Consider the following 18,875-nt stretch of genomic DNA (forward strand, 5'->3'; position numbering starts at 1 on the left):
TGTCCCTCACGCTCTTAAATTTAACTCTAACGTGCAAGGGATATTCTCTCTGGATCACAAGATGCACGCATACTCCAATGAAACGAGAAGTTATAACTCCAACCAAAAGTTCCAAGTGAACAATGTTCTCAGTGCCATGGAATGGCTCCTTTACCAAGGCTCCTGTTACCAATATGAATGTTTCTTGTAGCCCAAGAGGACAGTTCAAGATCCTAGGGCATGCAGCTTCCTAAGGATTCTCCTGTAATCTAACACACACTTGATTTGGCCTGGTATTTCCTTATGTCAGGACTTCTTCACTTTTCTTTTACACATTTATCTTCACCTGGTATGCTCCCCTGCCAGGACGTTCACAACATAACTTTATCACACTTCTCTTCACCTGGTGTACTCTCCAGCTAGGACTTTCATATCACTGCTTTATTACAATTCTCTTCACCTGGTCTAATCTCCTGCCAAGATTTTTATATCACTACTTTATTACAATTCTCTTCACCTGGTGTACTCTCCTGCCATGTCTTTCTTATCATAACTTTATTACAATTCTCTTCACCTGATGTACTCTCTTGCCAGCAGTTTCATATCATAACTTTACTACAATTTGCGTTTACCCACAACACAATACCAGCCCAATGTTGGTGTATCCTTTCTTGTATGGTTCTCTCCTTTATATAAAGGGCTTTTGCCCTTCTTTCAAGTTAATTCACTTTTACTCGGTTTTCTCTTTCTGTCCCTTTAAGATATGGATTCAAAGACCCATTTGTGGAATAGCTCATTGGTCTTTTAGCTTATTCACATACTTGACTTCTCACCTTCGCGGTATAACTTTGTGGTATAACTTTTATAGTTATTAGCTTCTTCACTTATGTCACTTTGTTTACTGTTAGCTATTCAGACCAGAAGCAGCACACACTTCCACCCCAGTAACCCTTTATGCTTCCCTGAGCTTACCGGGTGTGGCAAGTGCCTCTCGCTCCTCTCTGCTTCTGTTAGCTGTGCGTTGTGGGCTCGGCAAGTGACTTGTCATCTGCTGCGCCCCTGCTGTTCTGGTCTTAGGTTTCTGCTGTCTTTCCCTGTCTTGATCTTTGTCTCTTCCATGTCTCAGTAGTTGATGGATGATTCTTTATGTGTTGTTTAGGAAGCTGATATGGGATTCTGTCAGGAGTAATCATTAATGCTCCTGTCTCTTCCTTGTCTCAGTAGTTGATGGATGATTTGTTATGCGTTGTTGAGGAAGCTTGTATGGGAGTCTTTCAGGATTAATCATTACTGTTCCCTGGCACTTCCTTGTCTCAGTAATTAATATATTGCTCTGGTGTTCCCTCGACTGTGTAGGCTCTGGTGCAGGAATCAGTTTCTGCAGGTTATATAATATATTTGCAGTTGTTTGATGTGATTTACTGTTGTACGGACGGAGACGCTGTGGAGACGGAGGCTGCCCGGCCCCTCACAGAATATGCATGTCCCCTTGCTAGGTGCAATTTATCCCTCCATGAAGTGTTTCTGGTGTTGACTCTTGGGCAACCAGGAGGATCAGACTACAGCCTCTGCCCGGACATCTAGGACAGTCTAACCACAGGCTTTGACCATCCCAGGGGGGCTAGCCAGGACACACTGCCCTCTGACCGTGGCCATCTTCGGGGAGTCTAATGTGCCGCAACCCCAACCTCTTACCAGTGAGCTCGAGGTCAGGCACTCCAGCAGCCAGACAAATTAGGCAATATGTATTATAACATTAAAAGATAGGGATGGCGAGGCACATTTGGCTGGGGCATGCACCCACCACCAGCATATACATTTGGCAGTATAAGTCGGCACTGCAACTCACCTGTCATTCAGTTAGTCTCAGCAGGGGCGGGCAAATGCCAGGCTCGGGTCTAGCTGGCCTAGGCAGACTACTGGTGCACGGTCCGTACCATACGCATGGCAGAATGCACCTGCAGCAGGTCTACTGTGCACTGCAGGGCTTTTGGAATTCCGGGACAGAGGAAGTGGCAGCAGGCTTTGTCAAAAAAACTATCATATCATATCAGGGCAGGAGGAAGGACAGGCACAGGCCACCGTTCACAGCCGTCGGACAGTCACCGTCTTTCGGTAGGTTGTTGTTTCTTGCAGCCAGTCTGCAGACAGCAGGGTGAATGCAGCCTAGGATAAGAGACGCGGAAGAGAGTTGAGAGAGAGAGAGAGAGAGAATACATTTAAATCTGCTAGAGGGGGTTAAGCCTTCGTGTCATTTGCCACTCTAGGATTTGCGCATTATAGGCAAATGCCTAAACTTGCATAGTGATAGCACCGGCCTTGCTCTTATCAATGATCTGTAGCATACTCAGTTTTAGATTTAACAGGGCGGTTTCTGTACTTTGAGCAGCTCTAAATCTAGATTGCCTGCACCCAAGTAGATTGCATTTCTCTAGATGAGACTGTATCTGTAGGTTTACCACCTTATCAATGATCTTCGGTAGAATAGGTAGATTTGTAATCGGTTGATAATTCGTCACTAGGATAGGGTCAAGGAAAGACTTTTTCAGCAACAGAGTTATCCAGGCTTGTTTAATCTTGGCAAGTACAGAAACAGTGCCAAAGTAAACATTCATAAATGTATTAATATATGGAATAAGAGAAGCAGTGCATTCCTTCACAATAGCAGCTGTACATGGATCTCCTTTGCAGGTGTGGGCCTGACATAGGCAATGATGTCTGCTACCTCCTGTTTCATCACAGTTGAACATTCAAGTGGTGGAATGTCAAACGTGACACCATCATTCAGAGGAGGAGAAACTATAGTTTGTTTTTTAGCAATAGCCAACTTCATGGTTTCTATTTGATCTGTATGGATATATACCAATCCCTATTCTTAGATATAGGATTCCGAGGTTTAACATCCGGGGATTCCATCTCTCTGAGAATTTTAAACAGCTCTTTAGAATTGGAGCTTGCAGAGTTAATGCACAATTTGTAATTATCTCTTTTGGCTTTAACTAACGCTTTCCTATACTGAATGGTTACCATGAGATATGACGTCCAGTTCTCTACAGTAAGGTTTTCTGCCATTGCTAATAGCATTTATACTGCTCATATTTACATGTATAAACGTCAGGCAGGAACCAAGGTTGTTTATTTGTGGTAGTACAGATTGTACGTTTTCTTAATGGAGCAATGCTATCCATGGCACAAGCTAAGATCTGATGATAGTGGTTAGCGATGTCATGGGCCAAATCAAGAGCCGCTAGCGGGACACAATAATGGGCTGAGAGAGTCTTTAGTAGCCTTGTGAAAATTCTACCTAGTTACCGTGACTTTGGTAGCATGCACACTAGGTTTGAGGTCTGGGGCAGACATAGAAAACCTGACAAAGTAATGGTCGGATCAGGGGCAGGCACATACCCAGTCTAGAATAGGGCCCGCTCTATGAGTAGAAGTAGTGATATGTTGATGGAAACAAAGGTCAGTGAGACAGCAGCAGTTGAACCACTAGTTGAAATCACCCAAGAACAAGAAAAGAAGGGAGGGTTAAAGAAGCGATAAAAGCCTACACAAAAGTTGGGACTCAAAATATGGCAAATTAGTGGGAGGTCTATATAGAATAAAAAGTTAAATGTGACACAGGGATTAACCAAATGTTTCACAAGTAAGGGTTCTGTCCATTTTGATTCCTCAATGGATACCTCATGTATATTAACATTGTATGAAAAGTTATAGCTACCCCATCCCCATTACCTGTCTGTCTATATTTAGTGATAGCTGCATAGTCATCTTGCACACCAGAGCTAAGTCATGACCAGTGGTACTAGTGAGCCTCACCTCTGTGATAGCCATCATATTGATTTTATTATTGATAATATAATCACAATTTCAACTGCATGTTTGGCCAGTGTCCTCATATTACAGAGGGCGCATGTAAGCTGTCAGACCATCATTTTTTAGAATGGCTGGGCGTACTTCATGTGAAGCCATTAAAAGTGGGTAATTCCCAGAAGTAGTACTCCTACTATTAGGTATACTAGTACATCCTACTTCTGGGATCCCGGAAATAGCAGTACTACTTGTATCCAAATTCTCAGTTGATTGTATAGCATTTGGTATGAACCATAAAACATTCTACTGTGGTTAAAAACCATATTGCTCTCTTTTTCTATTTGTGTTTGCTCCCTTCCCCTTTACCCAATAAAACATCTTAAATGCCTTTAATGTCTTCCAATACCTCCCTAGATAGATAGACTAGATAAAAGGAAGATTTTTGATGCAAATATTCATTCATCACCTGAAAAAGAGCTGCCTTACCTATTATTAAGCTATTCTAGAAACATTAGAAGAAATGTAAGCTTCCTAGAATAGTGGTGATGTGCCTGTTCATGCGCGTGGCCGATTAAAGCAATTTCTCTGGGTCATGCAGCTCCTTGGGTGATTAAATATTGGCATGCAATGAGACCAGCAAACAGTATCAAGATTACATGCAGCTGTGAGTCACACACACACACGTAGTGGCATCCTATGGATTTACAACGAGCATTGACAACTACCCATGTACAACATCAATAAGGTAACACAATATCAACTGAAGGAGACTGAAGTGCCAAGCAGGTGTCGAATTCCAGAACATATCGATGAAGGATTAGCTGAAAATGTTCATCCAACTAGTATGAGGAACTACTATGGACCACAGTATTTTGAACTTTTCTGCTGTTTCTGTTGACTGTATGCAGTGTTTTGACTAGGAAGGCATTCAAGTGCATGGACACATTGAAAGCTGCTTCTAACTGGCATTAGCTCTGAAAATGTTGTTAAATGCACAGAAATTGAATATGTGCTCCTCTCTGCACAATTAACATCATTAACAAGTGTCCATAAGTATTTTTCAGTTTCAGAATTGTAGACATGTTTCAATTAATGCATTCCACAGAAAGAGCTTTCTTTGCACATGTAGAGAAGGTACTGCAGATTCTGATAGCTGGTATAGAATCTTCTTGTGAGGCTGGGAGAAGCTTAAGTGCTTTGCCACGACTGAAAACCTGCCTGCATTCAACTATGACTCTTAAAACACTCAATTCTGTTTCTCAGTGCAATAAACATAAAGATTCAATAGCAAAAGAAGCTGCCATGCGTACTGAACGCCGGTAACAAATCTGCATGATCGTGACTGACTATGAAATCATTTGAAATGTTTACTCTCTGGCTATACCTCCAAAGAGAGAAGGTGAAGTACAAGGAAACAGTGGTGCAGTGAAGGAAGGGAGATGGGGCTGATCGGTCTAGATGGAATTTCATGGTTATCATATTTGTCATAATTGTATCTATTGTAAATAAATGTACTTTTTGCTAATGTTAGTCAGTCAATACACTTTATTTGGATAATCCTATTCATAAAAGACACAGCAATCACACAATATTAAAACAACTAAGGGGCCGATTCATGGAATTAATGTGCGCCGAAAATCCCCGCGCAGAGGTGCCAAAACGTGCGATTCGCAGTGCAAGTGCGAAAATCGCAGGGAAACCAGCGCACATCGATTCATGGAAGTCTGTGCGTGAGAAAAACATTGGATGTGCGCTGAAAAAGTGTGCCGCGCACGCCGGCGCACAGGCCATCCAACAGCGTGCGCCACGGCCACTGCGAAATCGCACATAGCGCGGCGCACATCACAAAAGTAGGCGTAACACGGGGCGTAACACTCGGAATGGGGAACAACGCGTGAAAATATGGGCGTCACGGGGGAAGTACAGGAGGCAAGTGCGCGGAACGCCCACACGTTCGCCTACAACCCGTATTCATGGAATCGAATAGGGCAAACCAGCGCACGGTGAAAGACGCGCACAGGGCCAAACAAGTACGCCACAAGAAAGCAGACGGTAGCGTCCCTGCGCCTGAAATAAATGTGCGCCAAAATGTGCACTAAAAAAAAGCACCCATATACAGCCATGATGAATGGTCCATACAGTGGCCCTCTAGGACAAATGAGGTGCAAAGGGGTACCGACAAACACGGACAACAGCTGTGTGAAAAATAGCGTGTGCGTGTGTTTCTGGGTGCGCGGGAAGTTCCACACGCGATTAGCCTGGGTACGTATACTTCGGGGTGTGTGGGAAGTTCCACACGCGATTAGCCTGGGTACGTGTGTTTCGGGGTGCGCGGGAAGTTCTACACGCGATTGGCCTGGGTACGTGTACTTCGGGGTGCGCGGGAAGTTCCACACGCGATTAGCCTGGGTACGTGTGTTTCGGGGTGCGCGAGAAGTTCCACACGCGATTGGCCTGGGTAAGTGTACTTCGGGATGCGTGGGAATTTCCACACGCGATTGGCCTGGGTACGTGTACTTTGGGTGCGCGGGAAGTTCCACACGCGATTGGCCTGGGTACGTGTATTCCGAGGTACGCGGGAAGATTCACACGCGATTTCAGCAGTGTACGTGTATTTCGGTGGTGCCGGGGAATGCTACACATGATTTGGCCGTGTGGGTCCTCCCAGGTGTTCCCTCTACACCCTCCACGGCCCCTGCAGGCAGCCCACACCACAGGGGACTACCCTGCACCCCTGCCCATGTCCCACAAGCAACCCATCCACCATGGCCATGCCCCCCAGCCAACCCACATGTCACCTTGCACTACTGATCACCAACACATGTCTCCCATAACCCCCACCCCCCAGCATCAAGGGGCACCCTCCACCAGGCCGCCACTCATGTCCCCCTCCACCCCCACCCCCCAGCAGTGCAGGGCACCCTCCACCAGCCCCCCACTCATGTTTCCCACCACCCTCAAACCCCAGCATCCAGGGGCACCCTCCACCAGGACCCCACTCATGACCCCCGGCACCCCCACCCACAAGCATCCAGGGGCACCCTCCAACAGGCCCCCACTCATGTCCCCCTGCACCCCGGCCCTCCAGGAGTGCAGGGCACCCTCCACCAGGCCCCCACACATGTCCCCCTGCACCCCCACCCCCCAGCAGTGCATGGCACCCTCCACCAGGCCCCCACTCATGTCTCCCACCACCCCCACCCCCCAGCATTGCAGGGGCACCATCCACCAGGCCCCCACCCATGTCCCCCTGCACCCCCACCCCCCAGCAGTGCAGGGCACCCTCCACCAGGCCCCCACTCATGTCCCCCTGCACCCCCACCCACAAGCATCCAGGGGCACCCTCCACCAGGCCCCCACTCATGTCCAACTCATGTCTCCCATCACCCCCATCCCCCAGCAGTGCAGGGGCACCATCCACCAGGCCCCCACTCATGTCTCCCTGCACCCCCAACCCCCAGCAGTGCAGGGGCAGCCTCCACCAGGCCCCCACTCATGTCTCCCTGCACCCCCAACCCCCAGCAGTGCAGGGCACCCTCCACCAGGCCCCCACTCATGTCTCCCACCACCCCCACCCCCCAGCAGTGCAGGGGCAGCCTCCACCAGGCCCCCACTCATGTCCCCCTGCACCCCCACCCCCCAGCAGTGCAGGGCACCCGCCACCAGGCCCCCGCTCATGTCCCCCTGCACCCCCACCCCCCAGCATCCAGGAGCACCCTCCACCAGGCCCCCATTCATGTCTCCCATCATCCCTACCCCCCAGCAGTGCAGGGGCACCCTTTACCAGGCCTCCACTCATGTCTCCCTGCACCCCCAATCCCCAGCAGTGCAGGGCACCCTCCACCAGGCCCCCACTCATGTCCAACTCATGTCTCCCATCATCCCCACCCCCCAGCAGTGCAGGGGCACCCTCCACCAGGCCCCCACTCATGTCCCCCTGCACCCCCACCCCCAGCATCCAGGGGCACCCTCCACCAGGCCCCCACTCATGTCTCCCATCACCCCCACACCCCAGCAGTGCAGGGGCACCCTCCACCAGGCCCCCAATCATGTCTTCAACACCCCCAACCCCCAGCAGTGCAGGGCACCCTCCACCAGGCCCCCACACATGTCCCCCTGCACCCCCACCCCCCAGCAGTGCAGGGCACCCTCCACCAGGCCCCCACTCATGTCCCCCTGCACCCCCACCCCCCAGCCGTGCGATTTGCCTGGGTACGTGTATTCCTGGGGTGCGCGGGTAGTCTCCCATGCGATACCATCAGGGTACGTGTATTATGGGTCCGCGTGAACTTCCACGCGCGATACCAGCAGGCTACGTGTATTACGGCGTTCGCGGGAAGTTCCACACGCGATTGCCCTGGGTACGTGTATTACGGGTTTCGCGGGAAGTTCCACACGCGATTGCCCTGGGAACGTGTATTTTGGGGTTCGTGTGAAGTTCCACACGTGATTTTGCAGGGTACGTGTATTTCGGGGTGCACGTGAACTTCCACACGCGACTGGGCCTGTGAGAGTGGGGTACGTGTATTCCAGGGGTGGGCGGGAATATTTACTTGTGACTGGGCCTGGGAGAGCGTGTTACGTGTATTCCTGGGGTGGGCGGGAAGATTCACACGGTCGCCTACAACGCGCCTAAAAATAAATGGTCCAATCCTGAAACACGTACGCCAGCATGAAGCAGGCGTACGTCGACCCGTGCAGCATAAAAGTGCGCGCAAGCAACAAACAAGCTCAGATGCCAGGATGAATATACCGTTCCTCGCAGCAGTGGCCGTGGGTTACCAAAGGAGGAGGAGGAGGATAGTGAGGGCCCGAATTTTCACTCCCAGAACCAGCATTTTTGGGATGCCTGATGACCAGGTGTATGGGAGGTACAGGTTTCCACCACACATAATACTGGACCTGGTCAGTGAGTGGGAGGATGACCTCACATCACCCACCCTGTGCTCCCAAGCACTCAGGCCCCTGGAGAAGGTCCTTAATGTACTGCACATCATCACTGCACGCCCATCAGTCCGCAGGCACATATTCCTGCCCAGAACACCTGCAGAAAGGCAGGCTGCCACCCTGGATTTCTACGGTGTGGCACAATTCCCCAAAGTGCTAGGTGCCATTGACTGCACCCATGTGGCACTACATCCCCCCAGGGCATCTGAGCACATCTATATGAACTGCAAGCACTGGCATTCCATCAACGTGCAGGTAGTATGTAATGCCAAGGGAATCATCACCTCACTATATGCCAACTATCCAGGGTCCACCCACGACAGCTTCATTTACCGAATGTCTACCCTAATCCGGGACCTAGAAGCTTGGTGAGTATGAATGCCACTGCACATGCATGCGTGTCAGATGCAGAGTTATGTCACTACCCCACTAATTATACCCATCACCTCCTCACCAGGGGGCAGTGCCTACCCTCTGAGCACCCACATGATGACGCCAATTCGGAACCCCATCACGCCTCCCGTGGTAAGATACAACACAGCCCATATTGCAACCCGGGGCATAGTGGAGTGCACATTCGGAGTGCTCAAGTCACGCTTTCGCTCCCTTGACCGTTCTGGCGGGCAGCTGTTATATGCGCCCCCAGTAGTGTGCAGGATCATAGTGGTAGCATGTGTCCTGCACAATGTTGCAACACGCCGGGGCCTGGCCGTGGACATGGTGGTGCCCCCACATCCCCAACCACATGCACGCCCGCTGCGCATGGGAGGGGAAAGGGCACGGGGTGAGGCAGCCCGTACGCAGCTGGTGGCTAATTACTTCACATAGAAATCACACCCCTGTAGAGTGCACACAGCCCTGGCACATACCATCTGATAATGTCATGATCTCTGCTTCCAAAAGATCAGAACTTGCCCAACTCCCTTGGAAGCAGACCCATAACCCTGGTTCCGAGTGCCAGCCAGTCCCAATTGGGACCTTTTGGACCCTGTCCTGGCGCCAGTGGCACCAGGCTCATAAAGATGCCCAGTCCCAGCGCTGGAAGCGCTGGGCTCATAATGCTTGGGTGGACTTACCTGCAGCAGACCATGCTGCTTACTTACCTGCCAGTTGAGCCCCTGATCCTCTTCTGTTTGGGACTACTTTTCCTGTTGGGTGGGGCAGGAGCCACGCCCTAGGTTCAGAACACTGGAACTCTTCTGGAAAGCAGGAACTCTTTTCTTAGGCGAGGCTGTGGAAGGAGACACCTAAGCACTACAGGAGGCTATTTAAACCACACCCAATGGATGAATCTTGCTTTGCGTTATTCTGCATTCTCTGCAGCAGAACGCTCATCGTGTCTTCTGCTTCTGATCCTGGGCCTAAGGGAACAAAGGCTTACCATCCTGGAATCCAGTCTTCAGCAGCACCTGTAAAGACAAAGAAAGAACAGGTTAGCACTACGGTCTTCAGTGGCAGCGCATCTCTTACCTGGTCCATCGGCTGTCACCAACGCCTCGCGCTGCATTCCGGCATCTGAAAGACAAAGGCTTACCTACTCTTCGCATGCTCCGGAGGTCTTCGCACTGCATTCCGGCATCTGAAAGACAAAAGCTTACCAGCTCTTCGCACGCTCCGGAGGCCTTCGGCGCTGCATCCCGCATCTGAAAGACAAAAGAAGGTGCGTTTAAAGACATTGGGCAACTTTATTTCTCACGTGCCATTACTCCTTCCCACGCCGAATCCAGTGGGTATTCCAGCACCCTTAAGCTTCTCTAAAGCTCCGAACTTGTACCTGCAAGATAAAAGGGACAGTTAGTGCGCATCGTGAAGCAGGCTACAAGCGCTTACTTACGTGCTTCCAGGCGCTTCTATTCCTCACGCGGGTTCGATCCTCAACTCTCATCAGCCCGCCATCCGCCATCGCCGGAACCCTGCAAAACAAGAGATATCATTACAAAAGACTTTTAAGACATTTGAAGTGCCCAGAACTTACCGTTCGTGCAGTTAACGACAGACAGCAGTCCTCTGAGGTCAAGAGCCCTGCATCCTTATCCAGTGAAGAAACTGGTTACGGCACCCTGCCCCGAGGCAGATGGAGAGCTCGGCGTTCACTTACCTAAGGTGAGGGCGTTAACCTTTGGGGTTCTACAGGAGAAGAGAAAGGGAAGAGGAGAGAGGCACCCAATAACCCCAGTTCATTAATCCCATATTTTCTAACTGCAGACATCTTACTCTTCGAGTCAGACATACAGTGCACAGAGGTCCAGCCCAAAGAGCCAACCGTGTGTTACATATCACCTTTGAAGATACGGCATTCACCCAGTCAAAACCGGCGCCTCTGCGGGAATCAGGTGAGCGTTACAGAACGCAAAGCCTACTGCAAAACTCCCACCCAGGCGTTATGGAAACCTCGGATACCGACCAGCTAGCCCAGTTACTTGGAGAACTAAGAGCAGAAGTGCATGCAGCCCGTCAGGAAACGAATGCTCTAAGAAGGGAACTGATTATTTCCAAGGAGCGAACAGACGATCTCGCTAGACAATTGCTACAGTCACAAGCCGGACAAACTCCGTTACCCGCATCAGGGGCAAATCTTCCTTCAACATCCTCTACGAACCCAGTACAGATCAACCTACCTGGGAATGTACCTCTGGCTCCGCCCGAACGATTTTCTGGTGACCCAAAGAGGTTTGCAGTATTTATTAATCAGTGCCGGTTGCACTTCTTATGCCGGCCAGCAGCCTTTCCAACTGATCAAGCTAAGGTAGCTTTCGTGCTTTCGTACCTTAGTGGCAATGCGGCAGACTGGTCGATCCCTCTAGTTAATCAAGATGATCTGGTTCTCCATGATTTTCAAGCTTTTCAGTTCAGTATGGAAAAACTGTTTGCAAGACATTCACAGGGGCAGGCCTTGGACAATGAGCTCCTTTCATTGCGACAGGGTAATCAAGACCTTTTGGCTTATATTGCGTCTTTCAACAGACTGATAGTGGAAACTCGATGGCCTGAGGACAAAAGGATTACGCTGTTTTATAGAGGTCTACGTGGAGAGCTCAAAGATGTGTTAGCCCAAGTAGTGAATCCCCCGCAAGACTGTTCGGACTATATTGACTTAGTCGTTCAAATAGACCACAGACTGCAGAACAGGAAGGCCGATCATTCCAAGTTTGATGCTCGAGTATTTTCCAAACCACCAACTCCTACCAAAGGAGTAGACTCCGGGGAACCCATGCAAATAGGGGGCCTGAAAGGACCACTAACACAAAAGGAGCGGGAAAGGAGAAAACAGCTGCAATTATGCCTCTATTGCGGAGACTCGGGGCACTTTCTTCGAGACTGTCCGGTGAAACCAGCCAAGAAGGCAGTAGGAGCTGCAGTTACCAGGGTCACAAACTCTGAGCAGGGAAACGACCTTGCCCGACAAGAATAGAGGTCCTCTTGCCGAGCGTTAAAACCAGTTCTGTGACCTCGCATTTCGTGATACCTATGGTCCTCATTAGCCCTGAACATCCGGATCGATTACATGCGATTGAAGCTTACGTCGACAGCGGTGCCATCGGCAATTATGTGGATCATGAAATGGTTCTGAGGATGAATCTGACTCTTTGTCCAAAGGCTGTAAAGGACGTCATTACTACGGTGGATGGTACGGAGATAGCCTCCGGACCAGTAACGCATACCACCCAAGAAGTGACGCTAGTAAGTCAAGATGGACACCATGAGAAGATCGTGTTCGATGTGATCAAGGCTCCTCAGTTCCAGATTATTCTAGGAATTCCTTCGTTAGAGAAGCGCAATCCTCAGATCGATTGGCGAGCAAGAACGGTTCAGTTTCCAGAATGTGTCTCTACTTGTCACCCTCGACCTGGTGTTGCACTGGCAGCAATTTCTTCCGAGGCTCCCCAGTTACCTCCCGAATACCTAGAATTCCAAGATGTTTTCCGGAAGGATCAGGCTAACTCTCTACCTCCTCATAGGTCTTATGACTGCCAGATAGACCTGATACCTGGATCTACTCCTCCTTGTAGTAGAATTTATGCCCTCACCGAGCCTGAGAATCTTCACCTCCGACAATACCTAGATCAATACCTAGCGAATGGGTTTATTCGTCCTTCCAAGTCCCCTGCTTCCTTAGCTTTGTTCTTCGTTCCAAAAAAAGAAGGGGACCTTAGAACTTGTATAGATTATCGCGTCCTGAACCAGATCACCGTTAAGAATAGATATCCGTTACCTTTGATCCCTGAACTCCTGGACCAAGTCAGAAAAGCATGCATATATACAAAGCTGGATCTTAGAGGAGCCTACCACTTGGTACGAGTAAAAGAGGGCGATGAATGGAAGACGGCCTTCCGCACCAAGTATGGGCTATTTGAATATCAGGTCATGCCCTTCGGACTTTGCAATGCCCCGGCCGCCTTTCAATATTTTATGAACGATGTCCTCAGAGAGCTCATAGATGTGTGTGTTGTTGTTTACATTGGCGACATCCTCGTTTATTCTTCATCGGAAACTGAACATCGGAAACATGTGAAAATGGTCCTCGAGAGATTGCGTCAACACAAACTTTTCGCTAAGTTGGAAAAATGTGTTTTCAACGTGACTGAAGTTGAATTCTTGGGATTCATATTATCACCTAGCGGAGTGCGTATGGATTCAAAGAAGGTCGATGCAATTCTCAAATGGCCATCGCCATCCTCCGTAAAAGGTGTTCAAAGCATGTTAGGCTTCGCTAACTTTTACCGCAGGTTTATCCCCGAATTCTCTCGAATAGTCCAGCCCATCACCGCCTTGTTAAAGAAAAACAAACGTTTTGAATGGTCTACCGAGGCGGAACAAGCTTTCCAGAATTTGAAGACTAGATTTATCTCTGCACCGATCTTAAAACATCCTCGCCCAGAACTCTCCTACATCGTTGAAACTGATGCTTCGAGCCTTGCCATGAGGGCAGTTCTATCACAAAAGGACCCAGTAACCAATCAGTTGCATCCCGTGGCATTTTGGTCCCGCAAATTCTCGCCTCCTGAAATCAATTACACTATTACTGATAAGGAACTTCTAGCTATCAAGTCCGCCTTTAAGGCTTGGCGGCATTATCTTCTGGGGGCCCGACACACCGTTACTGTGATTACAGATCACCGAAACCTACAATATTTGAAAACCGCAAAAGCTCAATCCTCTAGGCAACTCCGTTGGGCACTATTCTTTGCCGAGTTTGACTTCATAATTACCTATCGACCTGGTACAAAAAACGGTAAAGCTGATGCCCTTTCTCGGATGGGAGTGGAAGAACATTTGATCAATCCTAAACCTGTACCTATCATTCCCGAACAAAGAATTCTGGGTGTAATCGCCACACAATCCATAGAGGAAGTTAAGGATAAAGCCAGGCTACTGGTAACTCCAGCAGACATACAGAATTGGCATCTGCAGGGAAAGGACTTTACGGTGAAGGACAACCTATTATATTTCCAAGAACGGTTATACCTGCCCAGCACAGATTTACAGAAAAAGGTAATCTCTTGTTATCACGATTCTTTAATGGAAGGACATCCCGGTATGGACAAAACCTCGGAAAAGATCAAGCGCTACTTCTGGTGGCCGTCTTGGAAAAAAGATATCAGAGACTTTATAATGTCCTGTGGAGTATGCGCCCAAAACAAGAGTCAAAAGGAAAAACCAGCCGGCCTCTTACGCCCTATTGACATCCCACCTCGCCCTTGGCATACGCTTTCTATGGACTTCATCACCGATCTACCTCCATGCTCCGGATACAATACGATCCTAGTAATCGTGGACCTATTCTCCAAGATGGCGCATTTCATTCCACTCAAAGGCTTACCAACAGCAGCAACTCTGGCCCGAGAATTTCTCGAAAACATCGTCCGACTGCACGGTTTTCCTTCAGTTCTAATTTCGGATCGAGGTAGTCAATTTATTTCTCATTTTTGGCGAAGTTGCTGTCGGTCGGCTCAAATTGATATGAGACTTTCGACCAGCCACCACCCTCAAACCGACGGACAAACCGAGAGGACCAATCAAACTCTGGAACAGTATTTGCGCTGCATGCTACAACAAACTGAAAAAACTTGGAAAGATATCCTTTGGATAGCCGAATATGCCTACAATAACTCTGTCCACTCGGGAACTGGGTAGACCCCGTTTTTTCTTTTATACGGTAGTCACCCTCGAACCTCGGAGTTGGATCCACTCCAAGATCTTGGAACACCAGCAGTAGACCACCTGCATTCTACAATCACCCAAGCCTTTAAGGAAGCCGTTTCTCACCTTCAAAGGGCTAAAGAACAATACAAGAAAGGAGCAGACCAACATCGGAAGGAAGCCCCCCAATATCAAGTAGGAGATCAAGTCTGGTTATCCACCAAATATCTACCTCTAAAAGGACCACGCACATTCAACCCAAGATACCTTGGTCCCTATTGCATCACTACCATAGTAAATCCAGTAGCGGTCAAGTTGGACTTGCCCCCTCACATGAAGATACATCCGGTCTTCCACGTCTCTCTATTAAAACCCGTGCAACCTCAAACCCGACTAACTAAATCTCCAAAACCTATTCTAGTTGATGGAGAACTCGAGTTTGAAGTCAAAAGCATCCTGGATTCCAAGATCTCCAAATCTAAACTATTTTACCTGATTGACTGGAAAGGCTACGGTCCCCAAGAAAGATCCTGGGAACCTGCAGAATATGTCCACGCGCCTCGTCTAATCAAAAGATTTCATCGGACATTTCCTAACAAGCCAAAACCCCCAGAGAAGCCCGGTTTGGGAGGGGCCTTGAGGGGGGGTGCTGTCATGATCTCTGCTTCCAAAAGATCAGGACTTGCCCAACTCCCTTGGAAGCAGACCCATAACCCCGGTTCCGAGTGCCAGCCAGTCCCAATTGGGACCTTTTGGACCCTGTCCTGGCGCCAGTGGCACCAGGCTCATAAAGATGCCCAGTCCCAGCGCTGGAAGCGCCGGGCTCATAATGCTTGGGTGGACTTACCTGCAGCAGACCATCCTGCTTACTTACCTGCCAGTTGAGCCCCTGATCCTCTTCTGTTTGGGACTACTTTTCCTGTTGGGTGGGGCAGGAGCCACGCCCTAGGTTCAGAACACTGGAACTCTTCTGGAAAGCAGGAACTCTTTTCTTAGGCGAGCCTGTGGAAGGAGACACCTAAGCACTACAGGAGGCTATTTAAACCACACCCAATGGATGAATCTTGCTTTGCGTATTCTGCATTCTCTGCAGCAGAACGCTCATCGTGTCTTCTGCTTCTGATCCTGGGCCTAAGGGAACAAAGGCTTACCATCCTGGAATCCAGACTTCAGCAGCACCTGTAAAGACAAAGAAAGAACAGGTTAGCACTACGGTCTTCAGTGGCAGCGCATCTCTTACCTGGTCCATCGGCTGTCACCAACGCCTCGCGCTGCATTCCGGCATCTGAAAGACAAAGGCTTACCTACTCTTTGCATGCTCCGGAGGTCTTCGCACTGCATTCCGGCATCTGAAAGACAAAAGCTTACCAGCTCTTCGCACGCTCCGGAGGCCTTCGGTGCTGCATCCCGCATCTGAAAGACAAAAGAAGGTGCGTTTAAAGACATTGGGCAACTTTATTACTCACGTGTCATTACTCCTTCCCACGCCGAATCCAGTGGGTATTCCAGCACCCTTCAGCTTCTCTAAAGCTCCGAACTTGTACCTGCAAGATAAAAGGGACAGTTAGTGCGCATCGTGAAGCAGGCTACAAGCGCTTACTTACGTGCTTCCAGGCGCTTCTATTCCTCACGCGGGTTCGATCCTCAACTCTCATCAGCCCGCCATCCGCCATCGCCGGAACCCTGCAAAACAAGAGATATCATTACAAAAGACTTTTAAGACATTTGAAGTGCCCAGAACTTACCGTTCGTGCAGTTAACGACGGACAGCAGTCCTCTGAGGTCAAGAGGCCTGCACCCTTATCCAGTGAAGAAACTGGTTACGGCACCCTGCCCCGAGGCAGATGGAGAGCTCGGCGTTCACTTACCTAAGGTGAGGGCGTTAACCTTTGGGGTTCTACAGGAGAAGAGAAAGGGAAGAGGAGAGAGGCACCCAATAACCCCAGTTCATTAATCCCATATTTTCTATCTGCAGACATCTTACTCTTCGAGTCAGACATACAGTGCACAGAGGTCCAGCCCAAAGAGCCAACCGTGTGTTACACATCACCTTTGAAGATATGGCATTCACCCAGTCAAGACCGGCGCCTCTGCGGGAATCAGGTGAGCGTTACAGATAAGCAATGATGACTCGACCTGACAATTATGACGAACAAAGGGACAGTCAACTGTCAGAACCATAGCAGCCTGAGATTGTTCATGTGGAAGTGTCACAATGTGTGCATCCCTACCTACACAAACACCACCATTGCAGTGTCATCAAAAGACACACTTCCATGCTGCAGAAATGAATACCCACTTGCAAAATACTACATGAGAACAGTGCCATGTCACCCAACCCCTCCCCGGCACGGCCACACAACACACCATGGCATGTCATGCAATGTGAGAGCAAACAAATTAATCCCCACAACAGGCCCCAAGTGTCACCAACTACAGTGTCCCTAATGGAAACATAGCCACACATGTAATGCTCACAGTAATGCAGGACCTACAACACACATTACCAAATACTTACCAAGAATACCAAGCACCTACACAACCTCCAACCTACCTTAAACATGACATTACAGACTTAAAAAATTGGTAGCCTCACTACCTGATAATGGCAGCACTTCGAACACTTCCAAGTATACAGTGTTAGCGCCACGCAAGAGTGTAGGTGCACTGCTTACAACATGGACTCCAGTTCCAAGGTGGACCGCCTTGTGAAGACATGAGAAATGGACCTGCAAATTAGGAGGATGAGATGGATGCAGAGGCACATATCAATACACCATGCAGTGTACAATACAACAACAATATGCACTATGAATGTATACACAGTATTGACTGCAGACTGCCCACACATCAAATGGGAGTCCAAGGTCACCATGTACGTCAATGTCACTTGGGCACACCCTTTGCAAGCCCATGGAAACGGGAAGCAGGAGGGGTGTGTGTCACACAAACCCAAGGCATCTGAACCAAATTCATGACAAGCCTGCATGTGCCCAGCCACAATACAGCGTATGCCCACGGGAGCCACACAAAGCAACACACTGTCCAAAAAAAAAAAATAGTGAAAAAAAAAAAATGTAAAAAAAAAATCAAAAATGGCCATTAATGGGTGGGGGGGGCACCCAGGAGGTCCGAGGACAGGGTGCACACCAAAACCCACCTGTGTGGATCTTGCGAAAAAAAAACACCTCCATGGGCTCATGGCCTGCACGGCTACTCTATTGTGAGAGAATCACTGCTGTCGCTCTCCTCACCCTCTGCAGCTGCATCAAGAGGTGGTGGCACTATGGGAGGCAGCCCACGCAAAGCCCTGGTCTGTTCCTCCATGGCAGCAAGCATGCGGGTGTGGAAGGTCTCGTTCTGGAGGATAATTGTGCGTAGGTCTCCATGCAACAACTCACGGGATGCCCGGACCTCCGCCCTAGTTGCCTGCATCTCAGCTGAGAGCGTACGTGTCAGACGCTCCAGCTGCTGTTCTGTCCTTCTGTTTGTTGAAGCCTCAAGCTCAACAAGAGTCGTCCTGAGGTGAAGGAGTTCCACCCTCAGGGCTTCCCTGTGGCCCTGGGACTCTATGGAAATGGCTTCCCGCAGAGTCGCCAGTGCCGCCCGCCTGTCCCTGTCGGACGCCAACATGTCCTCCCTGTGTGACTGGCAGATGGAGTCTGTTGCCTGCTGTAGTCGCTCCATCAGCCTTTCTGGGGGGACAATGGAAGTGGCCACCCTATCCATGGCCTGAGCCATCATCTCTGATGATGCTGCCTGTTGTGTTGCCATACCGTATATGGATTGCTCCCATGCGGTATTGCCAGGTGGCGGACGGCCACCACATTGGCGGGCACCACACCTGTCTGGGGCAAGGTGAACTGCGCCTTGCTGTGCCGGCACTGCCTGAGGCTGCAGGACTGCATTCCCCCTCTGACCTGCTGGCCCAGGAACAGGATCAGATGTTGCGGAGTGTGACCCTGCATCCGTAACCACCAAAGGCATACCTG

The sequence above is a fragment of the Ambystoma mexicanum genome, chromosome 5q (genome assembly GCF_040938575.1).
Source record: "Ambystoma mexicanum isolate Mex_15411 chromosome 5q, UKY_AmexF1_1, whole genome shotgun sequence".
In the NCBI taxonomy this organism is placed as follows: Eukaryota; Metazoa; Chordata; class Amphibia; order Caudata; family Ambystomatidae; genus Ambystoma; species Ambystoma mexicanum.